Source organism: Mauremys reevesii, linkage group 7 (assembly GCF_016161935.1).
Source record: "Mauremys reevesii isolate NIE-2019 linkage group 7, ASM1616193v1, whole genome shotgun sequence".
Classification (NCBI taxonomy): domain Eukaryota; kingdom Metazoa; phylum Chordata; order Testudines; family Geoemydidae; genus Mauremys; species Mauremys reevesii.
Genome location: NC_052629.1, coordinates 5,906,445 through 5,926,801, shown reverse-complemented (window position 1 = coordinate 5,926,801; position 20,357 = coordinate 5,906,445). Strand labels below are relative to the sequence as shown.

Here is a 20,357-nt window from a genome sequence, read left to right as displayed (position 1 = left end):
TACTGCTCCTCCCTGGACTGCTTCCTACACTGCCTTCTTGAGGCACCTACTGCCAGGGAATGTGATTTCAGGATAACCTCACTACAGCCCCCCTCTATCCTCAACTCCTAGGCTTTGAAGCCCCTGCCTTTTCCTGCCTGGGTGAGCTTCATTCTCAGTCCGAATCATTGCCCCTTAGCTCCCAGCAGGTGTGGCTTATAGCTCCTTGGCCTCTCTTGCCACCTTAACCCCGTCACAGCTGGTGTAGGGTGAACACCCCATCACACTATCACTTTCCATACTGTACCTTTCGACATCAAGCAAAATAGGCTTAGGAAATCATACCATGCCAATGCCCAGTCAAGTCACCTTATACAACACAGATAATGCAAGAGCACACACACACACACACACACACAGTATTGCCTTGTCTCAGTACAAGTTCTCCAGACTTTAAACTTCAATAGAAAAAATCAGTCTGAGGCCAAAATCTGGGATTCATAGACTCTAGGACTGGAAGGGACCTCGAGAGGTCATCGAGTCCAGTCCCCTGCCCTCATGGCAGGACCAAATACTGTCTAGACCATCTCTGATAGACATTTATCTAACCTACTCTTAAATATCTCCAGAGATGGAGATTCCACAACCTCCCTAGACAATTTATTCAAGTGTTTAACTACCCTGACAGTTAGGAACTTTTTCCTAATGTCCAACCTAAATCTCTCTTGCTGCAGTTTAAGCCCATTGCTTCTTGTTCTATCTTTCGAGGCTAAGGTGAACAAATTTTCTCCCTCCTCCTGATGACACCTTTTTAGATACCTGAAAACTGCTATCATGTCCCCTCTCAGGGATGGTGGTGGTAGGGGAGAAAAAGGTCCTGATTCTCCACTTTATCATACTAGGTTTACACCAGTAGAATCACAGGGGCATAGACCTGGTGGAGCGGACTGGAGAATAAAGCCCAAAGTCTGTACACCGACTAAATCTCTGTATATTTTTAAATTTTCTTTATTTCTTTGCCACTCCTCGAAAAGAATGAAAATATGGTATAATGTAGCTTTCTGCCATCCTCCTCCCCTTCCTATTCAAAGCAATCCTGAAAAAAATGCTCACTATGAACAAAATTTAGACCTGGAAACTCGACAGAGTTGCATCCGCTATACCAGATCTAGGTCTAGCCCGATGCCCTGTTTCATTTGGGAAAACTAATATGCGTGTTGTGACTAGAACCAGAATTTGGCCTGAAGAAATTAGCTAGTAAATGTGGTCTAAAAAGGTGCATATATTTCACCATTTTTAATTAAATGAAAAATTTTCATTTTCTTTGAAATTTTTCTGTGAAAGTTTTCATTTTTGGATGAAAATTTTTAAATGACATTTTGAAAAAAAGAATTTTGTTTTTTTTTAAATTAAAAAAATGAAAAAATCTGTTTCACTGCAGTGGGAAAACCTCACTTACTCTCACTTTCTTACTTTTGTTTTCACTGTCAAAATACAAGGGGGAAGTAAAAAAGTCAGAGAAAGTAGTTTTTTGTTTACAAAATGAAAAAACTTACCTAAAATAAAAGGTGTTTTTTAAAAATTATGTTCACAGAGGCATTTTACAATGAAAGAAAGTGTGATGGAAAATTTTTAACCAGCTAGAAATTTTGTTCCTTCGTTTGGGTTCATATCCTGTTAATACTGGAGAGAATTACTTTGATTCTAGATCTGTCTTTTTGTCCTTTCTTCTGACTGACATAAATTCTCAGTCATAGGACCAAAGCCGCTCATTGGAAGTTGGCTTTTCTGTTACCTAATAATACATGTCAAGGCCCTGCCAAATCCACGCTATCTTGCTTGGGTGACCTTCCCTGATGACCTTCCTTATTTTCTTTCCAGGGAGCACTCAGCTCCTTAGCGCTTGTGGATGTCAAACATTTATAGTAATAGAGCAAGGGAATCTCAGAAAAATCTGTCTGGCATGGAGGTTATTTATTTTCTAAAATGACTGGCATGCCACATAATGAGGCACAGCTGAGACCTGTGTTAAGAACATAGACTCGAGTTTCGGTGACCACTTGCTTTCTACCAGGAATTCAAAAACAGCAGGTACCTTATGTAGAAGTATTAGAAAGTATCATTGCAGGGTGAAAATAGGACAGGAGTTTAAATGAAAGAGAGGCTGTATGTTCTGTGCAGTAGCTATATTATCTCTGAAAAGATGGGATTAGAGTTTTTCCATGATAGGGCCCATAACTCTGAAGTTTGTTTATTTTTTCATTTGAACATATGTTTTTCTAAATCTCCCTTGGATCTCAGGTACTGTACTTTCCAAGAGGATTATTTGTTTCTGTGTTAAGTTAAAATGCCCACATAATCCAGGAAAGGGTATTTCCTGGGTATCCTGCAAAGCCATGTCATTGTGAGACGTCCTCAGTAAGGGGCCCGTTCTGTACACCCCTACCCTGGTGTTGTGGGCCCAGCCTGCAGCGGAACTGGTGTGGTTTTGCTGTGCAGGGGTAAGTGTTGTATCCTTGGGGGCAGCCGGTTTAGGAAGAAATCATTTGAGGCCAGACAGCAGACAGCTAACAAAACTACCATTTTATTTACAGACACAGAGCTCACTCAACCGGCCGAAACCGGCTGGGCTATCCCCTAATAATCTAACTCAGTTGCCATAGGAACAAAAACCATGACAACCAAATACACAACATATTCCTCCCCCCCTAATAAGAACATCCCCTAAATAAAACACACACTAGACTAGAGAAGGAGGGTAGACTGCCTCCATTCCCGGTTAAACCCTGGGGATTATTTTGCCCCATAACCGTGGGTTTGCCCTAGCTAAAGATCCAGCCGATGAGGAGGCCTTCTGTCTCTAGGTGGATTACGGCGAACTTCTGGTGTTGTTGCACCCGAAAGTTCCATGGCTCTGGGTCCGCAGCACGAACAGGTGTGGAGGTGGTATCAGCTCGTGCTGGGCAAAGGGGTATCTCAGCTGCCGGCAGTAATGGAGGAGAACAGTCAGAAACAGGTGATTTGTGATTCGGTGTCTCACCAGAAGTGGTGAAGTCAGACCCCTCAACTGCAGATGTGTCCTGAGGACTGGCATGACCTGGCAACAGCTGATCTACATATCGCTGCCAGGTAAGATTCTCTGCAGTCCGGACTGTGTAGGAAACAGGTCCTGTTTGAGTGATGATTGTGGCAGGGACCCATTTAGCTCTGGAAGTATAATTCTGAGCCAAAACTGGCTGTCCCGGGCTAAAGGTTCGCTCTTTTGCTCTGGGTGCCCGTCTGATAACTTGATTTTGCTGCTGATGTTGCACAATTTGTCGGGGTTCAGAAGGTTTCAGCAGATCAAAGCAAGTGCGCAGCTGTCGTCCCATCATTAGAAAGGCCGGAGATGCCTTGGTCGTAGCATGAGGTGTGTTTCTGTAGGAAAGTAAGAAGGTATCCAGACGCTTTTGAATGGAGTGTTGTCCCCTTGCTGATTTCAAAGCGTTTTTCATTGTCTGCACAAATCTTTCAGCTAATCCGTTGGTGGATGGATGATATGGTGCTGACGTGATGTGGTGTATCCCGTTTGCCTTCATAAAATTTTGAAACTCCTGAGAGACGAACTGGGGTCCATTGTCGCTCACAAGTTGTTCTGGCAGACCAAAATGACTAAAGAGTCCTCGTAGTTTTTGGATAGTACTCTCTGCAGTAGTGGACTGCATTATAGAGACTTCTGGCCATTTAGAATGGGCATCTACTGCCACCAAGAACATGCTTCCTTCAAGGGGGCCAGCGAAGTCAATGTGAATAGTTGCCACGGGTTTTCAGGCCAGTCTCATGGGTGTAGGGGTGCCCACTGGGGTGCATTCCTCACACCCTGACATGACATACAAGCTTTTGCCTTCTCTTCAATAGCACTGTCCAACCCAGGCCACCAAAAATAACTTGGTGCAATTTCCTTCATGCGCACTATTCCACAGTGACCGGAATGTAGCTGTTCTAACATCTGTGATCTCAGTGGTGGTGTAATAATGACACGTCTCCCCCACAACAAACAACCAAATTGGACCGATAACTCTGTCCTCCTGGACATGTAGGTAACAAGGTCGGGTGAGACCGGAGAGGTTTGTCGAGATTTTCCATGCATCACCAGGTCCATAACTTGGGACAATACTGGGTCAACGCGAGTTGCCTTCTTTATCTGAGTAGCAGTGATGCGTGTATTCTCTACCTGTTCAAAGTAGAAGATTTCCTTTTGGGCACTATCTTGATGTTTGACCGGCAAAGGCAACCTTGAGAGGCCATCTGCATTGCCATGCAGAGTGGATTTCCGATATTTGATTTCATATGTGTGTGCTGAAAGTAACAATGCCCAACGTTGCATATGACTAGCAGCTAATGGGGGAATGCCTGTGTAGGGTCCAAAAATTGACGTCAGAGGTCGATGGTCTGTGAGAAGAGTAAACTTTCGCCCAAACAGGTACTGATGAAACTTCCGAATTCCAAAAACAATTCCTAATGCCTCACGTTCGATTTGGGTGTAGTTAGTTTCTGCTTTGCTTAGCGTGCATGAAGCAAAAGCAATAGGTCTCTCTTCTCCCGAAGGCATAATGTGTGACACGACTGCTCCCACTCCATAAGGGGAGGCATCGCAGGCCAATTGTAGGGGTAAGGATGGATCAAAGTGTGTTAGAACTTCAGAATTTAGCAATGCATCCTTAGCTTTGTTAAATGCAACATCACAGGCTTCAGTCCACTTCCAGGCCTTGTTCTGCCCAAGGAGCTCATGAAGTGGTTTTAGCAGTGTGGCTAACTGTGAGATGAACTTTCCATAATAGTTCAGTAGTCCTAGAAACGAGCGCAGCTGGCTTACATTTCGAGATGGGGGAGCCTCCACAATAGCTTTAACTTTTGCAGGGGCCTTATGAAGACCTGCAGAATCAATGATGTGTCCCAAATATTCAACAGAGGGCTTGAAGAATTCACACTTGTCTTTGCGAACTCGTAGGCCATACTCTTCCAGTCTTTGTAGGATAGCCTCTAAATTCTTTAAGTGATCCTCTTCATTTTTTCCAGTGACCAGGATATCATCCAGATAGCACTGAACTCCTGACAAGCTCTGGTCCATAGCCCTCTGGAACAGGGCGGGAGCAGACGTTATTCTGAAGGGTAGGCGACGGTATTGATAAAGCCCCTTATGAGTCACAATAGTCAACAGCTCTTGGGACTTTTCATCGACGTGCATCTGTAAATATGCTTGACTCAGATCAATCTTACTGAACTTTTGTCCCCCAGTCAGGCCTGTGAAGAGGTCATCGATGCAGGGAAGCGGGTATTGCTCTGCACACAACACTGGGTTGACAGTGACTTTAAAATCACCGCAAATCCGGAGAGAGCCATCTTTCTTCACTATTGGAACGATAGGAGTGGCCCATGAGCTATGGGTAACTGGTATTAGGACTCCATTGGTGACCAGGCGCTCCAGGTCTGCTTCAACTTTTGGCCTGATGGCATATGGCACAGTTTGGGCTTTCAGATATTTTGGTGGACTGTCAGGTTTAATGTTCAATGTCACAGTGATTCCCTTCATACTTCCCAAATCATCTCCAAAAACAGCAGCATGTTTCCTTAGTATAGGGGTTAGACTGGTTTCTTCTTTAGTCATCCGGTGCACTTCTGCCCAGTTCAGTTGAATCTTCCCAAGCCAAGACCTACCCATTAAGGCTGGGTAGTTACCTCTCACCACAAACAGTGGCAATTTAGCAGCCTGTTCATTGAGCTCCACCTTAACATCAATAGTGCCCAACATGGGCACAGCTTCTCCCGTATACGTCTTCAGAACAGTTTTTGTTGCCTTAAGCGGAAGATGCTGTAGCTTTTCTTTATACACAGTCTCGGAGACCAGCGAGACGGCTGCAGCGGTGTCCAGTTCCATGCGTATAGGTTTGCCATCCAACAACGGGGTTACCCAGTATTCATGTGAGCCCATTGCCAAAGACAAAACATGCAGTGGCATTTCCTCTTGCGATGAGGTGTCACTTTGATCATCCTGGGTCTGCTGTAGGATATGCAGGGTTCCTCTTTTTGTCGGCCAGACCACAGGCCTCTTTTTCTTTTGTTTACAGGCACACTCAATGTGTCCCTTTTTGCCACAGTGTTGACACACCAGGTCCTTACACCAGCATTCTGATGCCTGGTGACCCGGCTTACCACAGCGGTAACATTCCTGACTCTGCACAGTTTTGTGGGTCGGTTCTTGTGACACTTTTTGCACCCTAGGGGATGCACCGATGTATTGCGCCTCCCTTGTAGCCAGTTCCATGGAGACAGCAATATCAACAGCCTTCTGTAAGGTAAGCTGAGCCTCTGTCAGTAGGCGTTTCTGTAAAGCTTCACTGTAGAGGCCACACACTAACCTGTCATGCAGGGCATCATTTAACATCTCTCTAAATTCACAGTGTTCTGCTAGCTTTTTTAAAATTGCTACAAATTGTACAACTGTTTCATCTTCCTTTTGGTCTCTTTTGTGGAACCTATATCTTTCAGCAATTACCAGTGGTTTTGGGGAAAAATGGGACCCCAGGATTTCCACAATGTCACTGTAAGATTTAGTCACTGGCTTAACAGGGTGTAGTAAGCTGCGTAGCAGGGAGTAGGTTTTAGCCTCTACAACACTTAAGAATATTGGCACCTTCTTCGCTTCTGTAATGTCATTTGCAATAACAAAAAGCTCAAAATGCTCAGTATACACATGCCACTGCTCTATATTCTCATCAAAAGGTTCCAGTGGCCTGGTCAGAGTAGCCATGATTTTTAGTTTTACTTTCACAGTCAGTGCAAACAAGCAGCTTTTTTGTTTGTTTGTTCTTTACCTTGACTTCTACTTCCTTCTGTTACTGGAGCAGCACCAGAATCCCATCCTCGTCGCCACTTGTTGTATCCTTGGGGGCAGCCGGTTTAGGAAGAAATCATTTGAGGCCAGACAGCAGACAGCTAACAAAACTACCATTTTATTTACAGACACAGAGCTCACCCAACCGGCCGAAACCGGCTGGGCTATCCCCTAATAATCTAACTGAGTTGCCATAGGAACAAAAACCATGACAACCAAATACACAACAGTAAGTTTAGGAGAGGCAGTGCATGGGGGTGAGCACTGTATCAAGTATGGCTCTTCAGAGGCTGTGGTGGGGACAAGGAGAGGCTGGGAGTGGGACGGAGATGGTGGATCTGCCATAATACAGATCCACTTACTATTGGCCTTCCTTTGAAGGCTGCCTCAGTTCTAAGGCTGGAGTGGTAGGTATGGAGCAGCTATTACTTATTTTGCACTTTAAAAATGCCTTATAGGGAGAATCCTCCTCCCTTGCTCCGGTGGATTCCCTGTGTCTAGTCAACTTACCGAGACCGGACATGTGGTATAGCCTTTGTCCCTTATTTGGTGTGCAGGGTCTTGCACGGGCCCTTTTCACTGGGGTGAATTTCATTCTCAATGCACAAGTACCTCAAAGAGTTAATCTTGGATTAAAGATGTTGGGTGCAATTTTCAAATGTGCCTAAATGATTGAATGTCAGTGGGACCTGCACTTCTAAAATCTTTTGAAAACCCATCAATTCTAGAAAAGAATCCATGTTATTAATGGAGAAGGGGAGTTTAAAAAAATAATTCTCCGTGATACCTTCCACTTAATGTCATGATTCCATGTAAAAAGACAACTCCTCTCCTCCCGTGCATTTCCCATCCTGCCAACGAGAATCCCCGTCAGAACGCAGGAGGTGCATAGCCACTGAATGAGTGTATTTAGCTTTGGCACAAATTTTCCATGGAGGGTATCCCACCAATGTGGATTTTTATTGTTTTCTGATGGTGGTGTAACCCTGGAGATTTCTTTAAATCTCAAACACTCTCTATCTTATTTTCCAGGGAACCATTCTAAGGGTATGTCTACACTACCTGCCGGATCGGCGGGCAGCGATCGATCCAGCGGGGATCGATTTATCATGTCTAGTCTAGATGCGTTAAATCGACCCCCAAGCTCTCTCTCATCAACTCCTGTACTCCACCACCACGAGAGGCGCAGGCAGTCGATGGGGGAGCGGCAGCAGTCAACTCACCATAGTGAAGACACCACGGTAAGTCAATCTAAGCACGTTGACTTCAGCTATGTTATTTACATAGCTGAAGTTGCATAACTTAGATAGATCCTCTCCAGGAGTGCCGCCAGCTTTTTTGGCGCCCTAGGCGGCAGAAGGTCCCGCCCCCGAAATGGTGCCCCTGACTGAGGCGGCGGAAGGTCCTGCCCCCGAAATACCAACGAGAGCCGAGGCGGCCGAAGATCCAGCCGCCGTGGTCACCGCCCCCCAAATGTTAGTGCCTTAGGCGACCGCGTAGGTCACCTAATGGGTTGCGCCGGCCCTGATCCCCGCCCCCGCCCAGTGTAGACCAGGGCTAAGGGATGTACCTTCTCAGGCTGCTGTGCAGCTCATCTTGTTGGGATTGGCCTATCCATTGCATAGTCTCCATAATGATTTTTTTAACAACTGTAAGACTTGCAGCATGTGGCTAGGTAGACAGCAGAGCTGGTTAATTGTTCGTTACCAATATTTGCTGTGAATTTTGGCCCTTTTGCAGCTAGTGAACCATTGACAAACTGATCCTGATTTGCTTCAGTCTTGTTAGTTACTTGTAAGTGCTCACCTAAGGCTTTGTATGAACAATTTTTCAGACTGCAGGTTCTTTGCAAACTGCTCACTTTGAGTGTTCTCCATTCACTATTTTTATTTGTGTTGTGCAAGTTGGTTGCCTAAGTCACATGGTATTGATTCTGACCACCGACTGGATGACTGAAACATTTTAAACAGGAGAATCACTTTCTGGCACAAATTTTTGAATAACAACTTGTGCTAAAATTTGTGAAACTTTTGGGATTCACAGGAATTTTAGCAAATTACCAGAAGTTGTCTAAATGCTAATGAAAATGAGTTATGTGACCCCCCTTGAACCAGACATGTACTTTAATTCATGGAAACATTGCTGGATCCATTTTTTCACTCTTTGACCAGTTCCATTAGGTAGCTTTTGACCATCACGTGTAACTAATGGCATCAGATCAATGTGTTAGCTATAAGTGACTGATAAAAGTCATATGCTTTCAACACATGTTTCAGGGGGCTCATTTAACACGAAGACAAGGTGAGGGCAGCTACTTATCACTCATGCCCTGCAGTGAAAAGAAGGAAAGTTAATCTCAACCTTTACCCACAGCACTTCATTACAGAGACCCAGCAGTCAGATTCATTTGCTTCACTGATGCATCCCCAGGCAGCTTCTGTGATTCACTGGGCTGCAGTGGCAGGTTTCTAATCACCAAACTCCCAGTGGAAGATTGGAACATCATTAGGAATGTCTGAGGTCATGAGGAAAATACTGTTTGCCCCACATGCTTAGTTCACTGAGTAGTTCAGAAATAATTAACAATCGAAACTATATGCCACACTAGGCAACGATGGCACAGGTGATGACTTCTGGCTCTGACAGTCAAATCCCAGCATGCAACCTGACACCTGTCAGGGCATAAATGTGCCAGCAGAGGCACAGAGAACAAAGGGCACCAAAAGAGGCACAGATCTATTTTGTCTCCATCACAAAGGCTCATATTATTAGAACCAGTCCTGTAGCTATGAGACACTGTGCAGCACTTCAGTAGCCAAAGCATCTTTCCCCAGCCAAGGAATAACTACAGATAAATTGTCTCTTATTATTATTATTATTATTATTTATTATATATTTGTATTGCACTAGTACCAATGGTCTCCAACCAGGGTATGTAGCTGTATTATTATTTATTGGTATTGCAGTGGCAATTAGGAGCCCCAATCATGGACCGGGAGCCCTTTGTGCTAGGTGCTGTACAAACACAACCCAAAAAAGAAGGTCCCAGCCCCAAGGATCTTACATTCTATAAGAAATGAACATAGAAAGAAGATAGGCAGCATTCCCATTCTTGAAGGTGGAGTGCTTTGGCAGCCCACAGCTTCACTGAGTGAATAGTGTTGTTCTTGTATCCTGGCCCTGTGTGTGGAGGTGTTCCCCTCCAGGTACCCCAAAGGCAATGGCTAGTCACCTACAGGCTTCCTGTCATGCCTTGGGTTATTCATGATGAATTTCTCAAGTGATGCATAAGATGTGGACTTCAGGCATTGAGTCAATGAGTGAATAAGTGAGTGAGGTCTGATTGGCTAAGCTGCTGCCATGGCTTGAATGTGCAAAGCAGAGGTACTTTAGGAGCTGCAGTTGCTAACAGAGATAGGTGTGGTCATCTTCTCCTTTTGTTAACAGTCTTTGTGCGGACATGCAATGTTATAACCAAAATCAAGTCTGAGTCACTGGCCACAAACCCCATGGAAACATGTCAATAGGAGCAGAATTGCCTGAACATTTTTCTGCAAGCATTACATCTTCATCATGTGATATACATCTCTCTTTCAAGTTGCGGACAACAATAATATTTGGCTCCCAGGCACATTTCCAGCATATGAATGTACCATGTTTTCTTTAAGTTATGAGAAGAGAGTCAACAGCACTCTGTGACCAGACCAGTTAGTTCAGTGTAAGTGATTTATCTTTGAGCACACATTGTGTAGGGAGAAAAACGATATAGGCATGCCCTAGCAAAGTATGGAAGCCCGTTTACAGATATCGTCGTGAGTTTACCATATGTGACGATAACATCCTTTTCGGTGCAGGATATAAATTGCTGTAGCTCCATTGACTCTCGCCACATCTGTACTCACAACAGATGCAGCGTGACACACTTATTTTATTAACATAAGAACACAAGAACGGCCATTCTGGGTCAGACCAAAGGTCCATCTAGCCCAGTATCTGTCTTCCAACAGTGGCCAATGCCAGATGCCCCAGAGGGAGTGAATGGAACAGCGAATCATCAAGTGATCCATCCCTTGTCGCTCATTCCCAGCTTCTGGCAAACAGAGGCTAGGGACACCATCCATGTCTACGCTGGCTAATAGCCATTGATGGACCTATCCTCCAGGAACTTATCTAGTTTTTTTTTAACCCTGTTATAGTCTTGGACTTCACAACATCCTCTGGCAAAGAGTTCCACAGGTTGACTGTGCGTTGTGAGAAGATTGACTGTGCGTTGTGTGAATTATTCTAATTCAGCGGTAGGCTTCGTACTCCTTATGTGCTCATTGATTTATATTTCCAATATATTCGTGCATCTGACGTAGAGCCAGATTACAGGCCCTGTCCCAGTTGCTTCACCACTACTCCAGTGACCTAAAACATCCAAGCCAGTGTATCCTGCCACCCTGTGTAGGGGAGCCCGCACGAAGCATAGGGCTGCCATAGTGGTTCCTATGTCACATCCCTGCCAACCCCAGCTGTGATGTCACATACATACCCTGTAGTCCTCAGCTGCTAGCATGAGTCTTTGGCTTCTGCTGCAATCTAGTCAACAAGTTCAGCGGAGGACCCAGTAGAACCCCTAGATTGTGAACCTGATTAACAAAAGGCAGGTGTGCTCCCACCATCAAAGGAGTCGATGTCATCTCTGCTTGTTTCATTCATCCCATTAGCTTCACCTGTGTTTTATCTGAAATGATCTTCAACCAATTAACACTCATCTAAGCCCCAGTTTTGGCCAGGTGCTGGGAAAGCTGAAAGGCCAGAGTGTCATCAGGGGCACTGGGACCCCAGACACCTTTCTATCTCCCCGGTGGCACATTGAACAGGGACAGAACAGAACCCTGGAATATTTACCCCCTATTGAGAGACTCTGGGAGCAGATGAGCAATAAGACAACCCCGTAGATGCTTTCAGAAATAAAAAGAGCCTCTCAGGAGTGATTCCATCTATCCCTGCCAGGTTTCTCTGCAAACCTATCGACACCACATAGTCAATGGGATCAACGCAGCTGAGGGAGCTAAAAGAATCAGCAGATGCTTGAGCTTTGTCCAGCCATATAGGGAGATCAGAGAACAACAAGTCTAGTGCAATCTCCGTTCCACACCCAGGCCTGACACCAGAGTGAAAGCAGAAAAGGAAATCTGAGGATAGTGCTAGAGCTGCTTTGCCCATAACTTCCTCAGTAATTCTCCCCACAACAGAATGGTTAGAGATGGGCCAGTAATGGGTGAGATTGTCAGCTCTGACAAGTGCTTCTTGAGCATGGATCTAGCAGGCCCTCATTTGAGAGATTCTGGCATCTTGCCCTCCCAAAAGGATGCATGGAAAGTCTCCCTCAATGACAGACCCAAAGTCCCTCCACTGGGTTTTGCCAGTCTGGAGAGGCAAGTCTTTAAATTGGAGATTGCACTCAGGGGAGAAGAAAGCTTTATTTGCATCCACCGCAGCCAGAAACTGTTCATATCAGAGCACAGTCTTCTCATTTCCATCTCATCTTTCTCTGCGTCGAGTGGATCTGTGAAGATGGCTCAAAGAAAGGGAATGTTTAGAGGCTACTGTTGGACTATTCAAGGACAAAGACACAGATTAACTGGAATTTCCCCAGGGTAAATTGTCAGCGCCATTTTTTTTCTGTACTATGGACCAATGAGTGAGAGATACCTGTTAGAAACAGGTACACCCAATTTCCTGCTATTGCAAGGGCAAGGGGTGGGCATTACTAGACCTCAGTCTTTCCAATCTTTTTGGTTTATGTTTGTGCAGCTCCATCAGTTATGGCACCCAGAAAAAGCTAACATGGAACACATTCCAGGAAGCAAACTTCAGAAATGTCCCACATTGTAATAATCACATCGTGAACAGATCTCAGTTACTGAATGCAAGTTGCTCCCCCACTCCAATACAAATGTCTCTTTTCCTTATCCCGAAGGGACCACCTGTATAGGGTGACAGTTGAGTTCAGACTCCAGGACCCACTTAGTCCATGGGCTCTCTGCTGAGGCAGTCAAACTGGGAGACAGTTAAGCCCTGATTTTCAGCAGTGCTGATTACCTGTAGTTCCCATTTACTTTAGCTGGAAATGTGAATACTCAGCCCCTCTGTAAATCAGGACCTCGTGCCTATCGTGACCTTGTGATGAGTGATACGAATGGACACCTGCCTGTCCACTAGGTGCTGGACTGAGACCATCAATTTATTTCACCAAGGCCATCAAATGACAATTTTACCCACCACCTAAGCCACTCAATTCCCCCCAAATCTTCCCTTTTAAGTCCTGACTCAGCAGTTTCCAACCTGTGCATTTTTTCTGTTTCCTTTTAAGGAATCTATGTTATCTCCCCCCCCCACACACACACCCTTTGGAAGTTCAATAAAAATGGACAAAATTAATCATCAAATTAGCTCCACAAACAGTCTGTTGCCAAGAAGCACGTATCCGGTTTCTTAGTCATTGTCCTCACCGGATGATCCAAAATATGTACTTTTGTTTTCTTAGTTTAGCAAGATTTTTATCACTGCTCATTTAATTTATTTCTTTTATGAAAAGTAGAAAATAAAGATTATGGGGAGTGAGGGGGTATTCCAGTCCTGGAACAATTTTAAAATGAAGGCCCAGACCTTCCACTCCAATGCAGTTCCTTTGTGCAGCTCCAGTGACTCAGAGGGGCTGGGGAAGCCCTTGGAGTCATAACCCTGGAATAACTCACTGTATGCTGGGCCCTCTCGCCCTGGGCAGCAGAGCTTGGTCAGAGCACACTGCTGTAACTTGTGCTGGAGACTGACACTGAATGAGAAGTTCGAAGAAACAGGATCAAAGTCAGCTTGACAATAAAAGTGAGCAATGAACCGGATGGCTGTAAGGTACCTTCCCCCATCAGGTCCTGTGCTAAGTTTGGTTTGGCCAGACCCAAGGAATTAGGCCTTATGGCTCCTAAATTAATTTAATTACTGTATGCGGTTTATCAGGCCTGTGCACTGGCCATGCTTCTCATGGGGTAGGCTGAGTGCTTTGTAATACTCTGCAGTCACCATTCTGAATGATCTAGGAGCTGCCTTGATGAGCTCCAAAAAGATTTCCACCCAGCTCTCTGCAGCCATAAGGCAGATGAGCTAGCTTTTGGGGTGGCTGGGAAGCACTGTGTCCCAACCACTATCCTACGCACTGTAGAAAATTTACTGTAAGGAACCAAAGATAATGGACCCCAATCTCCTCTCCATTACACTGGTGCAATTCCATTGAAGTCAATGGAAAACTAAAGATGCTGGGTTGAGTTCTTCTATCGATTGCACCAGTGCCAATCCCCCACTCAGTTGGGTTGCATAAGTGGAACCTGGCGGAGATGTTTGTCCTCATGCATTTTGGTGCATCTTATCTATTATCAGAACTGCCTCCTGAATACTGCATAAATATTGGTGGTGGCTTAAACACAGTACAGGGCCAATGACTTCAATGGAGCTATGCCACTTACCCACTAGCTGTGAATCTGGCCCATTGCACACAAATTGCATAACATTTGGCCTCAGTTACCCATGCAGAGATGCCAGCTAGAACTCTACAAACCTTCTGTAAGAAAAAGCTAATGCAGATGAAATTCACACCTAAAATGTGTAGGTCATGTATGAGAAAGCAAAGCCATAATAGGACATTTCCTCTGACATCAGCCTTTGTTCCCCATGTATCTAAATGGTTAATCTATCTAAGCAGGTAGGTAGACTCTTTCTTGCCTTCAGTAAAGTTTGGTTCCTGGAGGCAGACTTTTTTTTTTGCTGAGTGGCAGATAATTAGAAGGGTGGAGCGAGGCAGGAAACCACCGACACACCTTTGTCAGGACTTGTTTGGGAGCAAAGAAATGGAAACGGACAAGGAGGAGCGGGATAGAATACATTAACTACAAGAAGAAGTGAACATTCCTGGAGGATCACTCAGACTCAACACACCTTTGTAGGGATGTGGTATAAAGAGTAGGTGGCCAATTTTGATAGAAAGGAAACAGTTGAGGAGAAAGAGGGATTTCCAGTCTTTAATTGAAGAACCGTAGGTAAGTAACATAAAGAAGAAGAAATAAAGTGTCCTGTTTTTTTTCTAGGGGGAAGCCTGTATTCCTACAGGGGAAAAACCTGTATTCTCAAGTAAAATATAGGAAATGTACATTCTACTATGGGACATACAATGTAAAAAGACTATCAAATCTTTATGTTCTGGGTTATTTTGGTTTATACGTTTGCAAGAGAGGGTTGCTTTTTAAATGGATGCTAAGAAGTGTGAAATATAAACCAAGACATAGGTATTTTTCTTTGAATATTAATTGTGAAATCATTATCCAAATAGGATGGTGCATAGATTGATGGTCTGTGTTAGGATCTGGAAGAAAGACTATCTACACTGCAAAATGCAAGGAGCTTTGTGATTGCTTTAAAAAATGAACATACTTGAAATGCATCAGAGGATTACGACAGGCTATATACTTTAGTGCTGGATGCAGAATCTGGTTCAGGGTATACTAAGGCACCAGGTGCATTGATCTGCAGTTCAGACAGCAATAGGTGCTACTTTAAAGTGGTGTTTTGTTCTGGGAGACTCCGACTTTGCTTTAAATAAAACAGTTCTAGAAAAGCAGAGTTATTTATCAGTAGTGAGTCATTTAGCATGAACTTTTGGACACATTTGTTTGCATTTAAAATTACAAGGCCAAGAATTATATCGCACTTTTTAAAGTTAGTTCAGTGAAAATCAGCAAATGTTTGTTTACCAATCACTTTTAATCCTTTGCACAGCATGATCTACTGATTAGAGCCTGGTTCTGTGAGTCAGGAGTCCTGTGTTCTATTCCTGTCTCTGAAACTGATGCTCAGTGGCAAGTCACTTCACCTTTCTGTGTCTCGGTTTCTCCATCTATAAAATGGTGGTTATAGCAATTACCCACTTCGAGATCCACTGCTGGAGAGTGCAAAGTATTATTGCACAGGAATTTTTAACTCCCTCTTTACAATAGGAATAAGTGATTTGTGCAGAACAAAATGTTCTTGCTTTGAATTTTGGATCTGTTTTTCTTTGAGCAATGCAAGTAGGTGGACATATTATGCACTGCAAAGAAAATCCAGGCAGTGCCCCAAATCCTGCCATCAGAAACAACACACATTGACTGCAACAAGGCTGCTGCTGGGTGTTAGTGAAGAATCTGACCCTTACAACATATCTAAATCTTGGTCAGGCACCTCCTCCGATTCACCATTATTATCAACATTTAAATTAATCTATACAACAAGCAAACAGAACACACATAGGGTCTGATTCTGATCTTGCACTTCTGTAAATGCAGAATAACTTCGCTGAAGTCAATAAAGTTATTCTAGATTCATGCTGGTATGACTGAGAGAAGAATTTGACCTGCATTTCACTTAATTCAGTGATATCATAGTATATAGGCTGGGATATTTATTTTATTCACCAAAGCCTGAGCAGCATACTCACATTATCTGCGAATCAGGCACAGACGGGGAAATATAATACACACTATGCAGTGGATTATGCTTCCATGCGAATGGATGCCATTAGCTAAGGCAAGAGGTCATGATCCTTTTCCCACTTAGACTAGCCAGATGTTTTCAGACCACACACAAATACTGCCTCAGATCCTGGAATCATTGAGATAAAAAATGACTTGACAATCAACTGAAATTGAATGGCTTTTAAAGCGGAATAGGATAGTCAGATTCCTAGACTGTTGGGTCAAGGTAAGCATATTGCTGTTTTGTTCTGATAGTAATCTAAGGACAGTGAAACCTGAAAAGGTTTGACTCGCAGTAAGGAAACACCTTAAAGCATGTTAGACATAAGGGAAGGAGTGGCATTTGTTTCTAAATGAAATCCTCAGTGTTGTTTACACAGCCTGTTTTATCCACAATCAGTGAGTTCTGTGAAATTCTTCACATAGAATAGGATCAAAGGTTTTTGGCTCCATTAAACATTAATCTCACCATTTGATGAGAGTGTATTATTGCAGAAGAAGTACAGGTGGGGCTAAAAGGATAGTAATAGTAATAGAATGAAATTTAATAGTGAAAAATGCAAGGTCATGCATTTAGGGATTAATAACAAGATTTTTTGTTATAAATTGGGGATGCATCACTTGGAAGTAACAGAGGAGGAGAAGGACCTTGGAGTATTGGTTGATCACAGGATGACTATGAACCGCCAGTGTGATATGGCTGTGAAAAAAGCTAATGTGGTCTTGGGATGCATCAGGCAAGGTATTTCCAGTAGAGATAAGAAGGTGTTAGTACCATTATACAAGGCACTAGTGAGACCTCATCTGGAATACTGTCTGCAGTTCTGGTCGACCATGTTTAAGAAGGATGAATTCGAACTGGAACAGGTACAGAGAAGGGCTACTAGGATAATCCGAGGAATGGAAAACCTGGTTTATGAAAGGAGACTCAAAGAGGTTGGCTTGTTTAGCCTTACCAATAGAAGACTGAAGGGAGATATGATTGCTTTCTATAAATATATCAGAAGGATAAATACCAAGGAGAGAGAGGAGTTATTTAAACTCAGTACCAATGTGGACACAAGAATAAATGGATATAAACTGGCCATCAGGAAGTTTAGACTTGAAATTAGACAAAGGTTTCCAACCATCAAAGGAGTGAAGTTCTGGAATAGCCTTCCACAGGGAGCAGTGGAGGCAAAAGACATATCTGGCTTCAAGACTAAGCTTGATAAGTTTATGGAAGAGATGGTATGATGGGATAGCCTAATTCTGGCAATTAATTGATCTTTGACTGTTAGCAGTAAATACGCCCAGTGGCCTGTGATGGGATGTTAGATGGGGTGGGATCTGAGTTACTACAGAGAATTCTTTCCTGGGTGCCTGGCTGGTGAGTCTTGCCCACATGCTCGGGGTTCAGCTGATCGCCATATTTGGGGTTGGGAAGGAATTTTCCTCCAGGGCAGATTGGCAGAGGCCCTGGGGGTATTCAACCTTCCCTTTCAGTGTGGGGCACGGGTCACTTGCTGGAGGATTCTCTGCACCTTGAAGTCTTTAAACCACAAGTTGAGGACTTCGGTAACTCAGACATAGGTCAGGGGTTTGTTACAGGAGTGGGCGGGTGAGATTCTGTGGCCTGTGTTGTGCAGGAGGTCAGACTAGAAGATCATAATGGTCCCTTCTGACCTTAAAGCCTAAATTAGATGATAGAGGAAAATTATTTCACCAACCCTAAACTGAAACTAACGTCATAGGGGCTTGCAGAAACCAAAATCCCCCTGAGCTTTCTCTAGTCACGATACACAAGAGGCCTGATGCTGTGAGGTACTGGCCCCATGTGATTCCCACTGAAATTGCTAAGGGTTGTGTGCCCACTGCAGTTGACAGGATCAGGCCAATGGTTTGGTTGGGTTTATTTGTAGGAACAAAGAAGAAGACAAGGGGATTTCAATGGGAGGTACACCGCTACCTCGATATAACGCTGTCCTCGGGAGCCAAAAAATCTTACCGCGTTATGGGTGAAACCGCATTATATTGAACTTGCTTTGATCCACCGGAGTGCGCAGCCCCACCCCCCTGGAGCACTGCTTTACCACGTTATATCCGAATTCATGTTATATCAGGTCGCGTTATATCGGGGTAGAGGTGTATGTGCCTAAACAGCTTTAAAAATCTGGCCCAGGTTAACTGATGATTGAAAGAGGGCACATTCTCCATGAACATGCTATCATTTAAATTGAGCTGTGTAAGGCCCTTCCTAAGATCTGTTCTGAACAATTACATAAAATATAGGGTAGAGGAATAACTACCCTGTTTCTAATCAGAGTGATTGATAGATATTTTCCTTTCTAAACCCATCCTGTCTATTTTCCTAGGCAGTTTTGTACCTAGCAGGAGATATTTAAAGACAAGCCATATCAAATGGGAAAGGTGAAATTTGTCAGTGACATTACAGCACCTTCTCCCTTCAGGTATTGTGTCTGATTCTCCAATGCCTTTTGCACGGTGGCATCATTTACATATATGCAAAATGAGGATAACATGCTGTCCTGTCAGGGTGGTGGAGTTTCACCCTCGCTTTTCAAAGGTGGAAGTAAAGACACCACGTGCAAGGCACTGAAGAATCCAACCCATAAACTGTAAAGCGAACCACATCTGTGCTTGAGGGCCTGATCCTGAGCTCTCGCTCAAACCAGACACCTGTGATCTTGGTGTCGAATTTTGCCTGAATCTTGTGCAGAATCAGCCCTTAAATATGGTGCTTTCTATACGTCCAAGTCTTCAGATAAGATGGAGTTCCTGTTAGCAGTGGGGAGAGTTCACCTGCAGATTTGGCTGCCATGCTTTTCATAGATTAAAATTTCATTTCTAGCATTTGAGACTGCTCCTCAGACGCTGTGGAACCTTTGCTGAGTAAAACTGGGACTGAATAACTGCATTGTTCTTTCTCACAGGGGGATTTTTCTCCTGGCTGATGTTTGTTTTCCTACCAGCTGCAGTATTCTTGGTAGTACCGGTGTGTTATGAAACCTAGGCAGTCAGTACTATGGCTGCCTGGGATTATATTTTTGACTAGAGAAAGATACAAGGCATTAAGTTGGGGTGGTATTTCAGTAATGAATACAGCTGTCTCTGCACTTAAGCTATTTGGCAACGAGTTCCAGTGGTAACAAGGGTGGAATCAGTAGGGTAGACAAAACTTCTGCAGCGGCCTGTGTTTTTAACTCTGCTCAGAGCAGATATGTGGGGTTGGGGTTTGGATCTTGTGTTTTGATTTAAGCCAGTGGCTCTCAAACTTTTGTACTGGTGACCCCTTTCACATAGCAAGCCTCTGAGTGCAACCCTCCTTATAAATTAAAAACACTTTTTTATATATTTAACATCATTATAAATGCTGGAGGCAAAGTGGAGTTTGAGATGGAGACTGACAGCTCATGACCCCCCATGTATTAATCTTGCAACCCCCTGAGGGGTCCTGACCCCCAGTTTGAGAACCCCTGATTTAAGCTTACCTCAGAGTCAGGGCTGGAGATAAGCAATTACAGAGATACGCTAAAGTCATGAGATTTGGATTTGATCCAGATCTAAACTCTCCCTATGTTTCAAGCCAGTTCACTCGCATCTCTGTTGTTGGCTTTATCATTCTATCCTTCTCAGTGTGCCTTCCCTGTGTCCTCCTGGAGCGTCAGGGCTTGTTGTGTGTGAACTGCCCGGGATGGCTCTTGGAGTCAGCCCTGAGCTTGCTGGAACACTGTAGGCTCCTACTGTTTCAGAGGGAGGATGATGCCAAGCAAGCCAGTAATACTCATGTGACACTGTTAAACGTGCGGAAAGCATGGGGTCCAGTTGGAATGCCCTATGACTGTGATGATCTCTCTGTGGCTAAAGTGACCAGCCATTAGATGTCCCTGGCACTTCACACACTGAAAGACTGTCTATAGGGCAGGAAGAAAATAACCCCACTCTTTCACCCTTAG

At 44.1% G+C, this 20,357-nt stretch overlaps 1 protein-coding gene across 1 annotated transcript in view; it reads left to right on the top strand.

The window, feature by feature from the left end:
- Positions 1–8,036: 8,036 nt before the first annotated feature.
- Positions 8,037–20,357, top strand: part of COL17A1 (collagen type XVII alpha 1 chain) — a 68,945-nt gene continuing 56,624 nt past the window's right edge. The window contains exon 1 of the mRNA XM_039482334.1: positions 8,037–8,094. The gene's annotated coding sequence lies outside the window, so the exon portion shown is untranslated. The remainder of the gene's footprint in view (positions 8,095–20,357) is intronic.